We start from the raw sequence: 3,612 nt of genomic DNA, 5'->3' as shown, positions 1-3,612 counted from the left end.
ATTGATTCAGTCAGTGTGGAAGAACTTGACTGGTCTGCATAAAGCCAAGTCCTAATCCCAGCTAAACACCTCTGGTGTGACTGTAAATGCAGTCCTTGAGCCAAAAACTTAGACCAAACACCAATGACTTGTGCATATGGGTACAGTCATTTTAGACACTTCCAAAACTGTTGCAACAGAGATGGAAATACAAATTTTAAATACAATAATTATGTGTTCCATCTTACGTTGCCACCGTTTTGGAAGTGACTTTTTCTGTTCTAAAGAAGGGGGTGTCCCAATACTTTTGTCAACATAGTGTATGTACAAATCATTGGTGTTTGGTGATGAGTTTTTGGCTCAGGGTCTGCATGTAAAGTCCCACCAGAGGTGTTCAGCTGGGATTAGGACGTTGCTTTCTGCAGACCAGTCAGGTTCTTCCACACTGACTAAATCAATCATTTCTTTTTGAACCTTGCCTTATACACAGAGGCATTGTCATGTTAGAATAGAAAAGGGTCCTGTCCAAACTGTTGCTATAAAATTAGAAGCACACAATTCCCTAGAATATCATTCTATGCTTAAACATTAAGATTTGTACTCATGGAAATTACTAAAGTAGTGAAACCTGCTCATTAGAAGGGGTTGTCACAATACTTTTGACCATATTATAGTGTATAAACTCACAATTCAGAGAAAAAAGTTGAAATTGTGAGATTTAAAGTCAGTTTTTATTTTTTGTTTTGTGGTGGAAATAAGCTTCCATACTATAGAACCTTGTTCCACTATAAAGAACCCTTTGTGGATTGGAAAGATTCCATGGAAGTTAAAGGTTCTTTATGGAACCATCAAAGCCAGTAAAGAACCTTTATTTTTGCATTAGCGCCTCACTATGTGCTGGGAATGATCCAGGTTTACCTCCATCAACAGCATAGACTCCATTAAAAAACAAAATAATATTAGCCTCACGTTTACTTGTAATTGAGTCACACCTTGGCCTGGAAGTGAGAGAACAGTCAGTGGCAGCTGGTGGCTGTTCAGTTGAGCAGGACTAGTTCTGATAGGTTAACCGATAACTATGGCAACAGCAGCGGCGTTGAGGCCCGATGCTCGGAGCTCACAGGGTCGCACGGCACCCCGCTTATTCTCATTCCAGTCAGGAACGACCCACTTCACACACCACCCTGGGAAAAACGGCCTCTCTAAACACACACACATGCCCTATACGTGGAAGTCTGAATGTAGACGATACACCCACACGCACGAGGTGTTCTCAAAAGAAGGAAAGAGAAAACAGCAGATGTAAGCCGCTGAGATTTGCAGAGGTTTCACCTGTCACTGTGAGGAGAGGAGGAGCATGAAATGTATGTTGATAAGGAGGAGGGTAACACACTCTTCGTTTAGCTGCTTTGGCTTGATCTCTCTCTCTCTCTCTCTCTCTCTCCTGTCGTCCCAGAGGGGATGTTCCCACACAGATAAAAGGTGGGCCACGGCAAACCCGTTTAAATGCTTTTCTAAGGAAACGCTTTGAAGTTTATACAGGCAATGCTTGCTTTCCTGCATAACAATATCATTTACATCATCCCATCGGAGACGTAAAGAAAAACACGAGAATATCGCCGGGTGAATCTCACAAAACATGCCAGATTTCACTCCAAAATCAATTTAAAAAAATAAGAAATTATATTCCGCAGTAATAGAAAATTTCAGAATCAATTATATTTTTATGCAGTATGACATTATTTTCAGCTATTCCCAAATTACCCTTACTTTGATGCAAAAATATATATCAAATTATATTTTTAAAACAATATTAAATATTTACATTTAAAAACAACATTTTAATTGAAAACATTATATAATATGTATTACTGTAATATAAAAGAATACAATATTACAGTAATTAGAATTGAATGAGAATCAACATTCAGAATAACGATATAAACTTAAAAATAAGGAAAATGCCTTTTCAGAATCCACAAGCTTTTTCGCATTACGAAATTATTTTAATGACAATTAAAAAATTTTACATAATCTGTAATTATTGTCATGCAAAATAATGTATAACATATAGCATATAGTAAAAATAATGTTATATAAAAATTTACATTTTTTTGTTTTAAATGTGTATTATATTGTATTTATCAAAAATATTACATATTTACATTTAATTGTTTTAAATTTTTATTTATTTATTTAAATTTAAAACATTGCATATTATTTATTACTGTAACAGAAAAAAATACAATATTACAACAATTAGAATCAAATAAAAATCAACATTCAAAATAATGATAAATGTAAAAATTAAGAAAATGCCTTTTAGAGTCAACAAGTTGATTTGCATTGACATTATTTTCTTGACAATTAAACATATTTCCAAATAATTTGTAATTACTGTAATGCAATATAACAGAATACAATAAAATACACTAAACAAGTAACATTTAATATTTAAATATACATTTAAAAAGAATAAATTTCAAAACAATAAAGTATTTCTACTGTAAAAAAAAAAATTACAGTAATTAGAATCTAATGGAAATCAACATTCAGATTAATGATACGCTTAATGTAATACCATAAAACATAAAAATAGGCATTTATTTTCTTAATGCGAACTATAATTGTTTTGGTTTTGAGGTGAAATGTCACCTGGACGGATTTTGCGTAGAAGCTCTAACATTGAGCCCATAACCTTCAGGCATGCTCTCCAACCAGAGCTGAAACACTTCTTTAACTTGCATTATTTTATATTTCGCCAACCAGAGGTCACAAACACCTGCTGACCTCAGAACTGCTGCCACAGGAAGAGATTTCTCACGCTTTAAACCCTGACAGCAGAATGACACGCTAAAGACACCCAACACCATCGCTACACCGGCGCCGAGCGCACAAAGGCCTCAGAAACAGCGCTTATCTCAGCCTTTCATCCTCCGGCGCGCTTCAGAAACAACCAGAGAGTGGGATCTGAAGAGACATCTGCTCAAGCTTTCTCCAAGAAAACACACAAATCTCTTTCTGAGACCTTGTTTGGCTTTAAACGAGCGCAGAAGTCGTGAATTCAGCATTACGGCTCTGAGCTTCAAGACGGAGGTTTAAAGTTACGTACCTGTAGTCTGAGGAATAGATTGGTGTTTCTCTTCCTAATTCCACCTGTTTGCCCTGTTTGTTTTTCTTTTTATTCTCCTATCTCTAGCCGTCTGTCTGTCAGTCAGACGAGGATAAAAGTATGAAAGGAAACAGAATATATTCTGCCTGCTGCGTGAAATTAAACTCCAGCACCTTTCACTCAATGAAGTTTCCCTCGACACACACTAGTAAAGAGAATCCATCCACACACATGATATAACTAATCTAACCAAACAACGGGTGTAAATTAGAGAGGTACTGACGTCCTCCAGCAGTTTGGTTAGTTTAATGTGTTTTCTGCAGGCACACGGCTCATCTTAACCCTGGTACAGCCTGACATATGAAATCATAGTCAGAAAAAAAAAAATATATATATATATATATATCTTTGGGATTTTGTTAATTTTTTTGTAATGATTTAAACATTTTTAATATTTTTGTAATTTGTTTTACAAGTTAAAGGGGTCATATGATGCTGCTAAAAAGAACATTATTTTGTGT

The 3,612-nt window shown here is 35.3% G+C and overlaps 1 protein-coding gene across 1 annotated transcript in view; it reads right to left on the bottom strand.

Annotated features, from left to right (window-relative positions):
* Positions 1-3,182, bottom strand: part of LOC107707095 (pleiotrophin-like) — a 32,713-nt gene extending 29,531 nt beyond the window's left edge. Inside the window, exon 1 of the mRNA XM_016510978.1 lies at positions 3,092-3,182. The gene's annotated coding sequence lies outside the window, so the exon portion shown is untranslated. The remainder of the gene's footprint in view (positions 1-3,091) is intronic.
* Between the last annotated feature and the right edge of the window lie 430 nt (positions 3,183-3,612).

Source organism: Sinocyclocheilus rhinocerous, unplaced genomic scaffold (assembly GCF_001515625.1).
Source record: "Sinocyclocheilus rhinocerous isolate Xijiao unplaced genomic scaffold, SAMN03320098_v1.1 scaffold2160, whole genome shotgun sequence".
Classification (NCBI taxonomy): domain Eukaryota; kingdom Metazoa; phylum Chordata; class Actinopteri; order Cypriniformes; family Cyprinidae; genus Sinocyclocheilus; species Sinocyclocheilus rhinocerous.
Note: the sequence above shows the minus strand (reverse complement) of the source record. Positions and strands in the feature narration are given on the sequence as shown.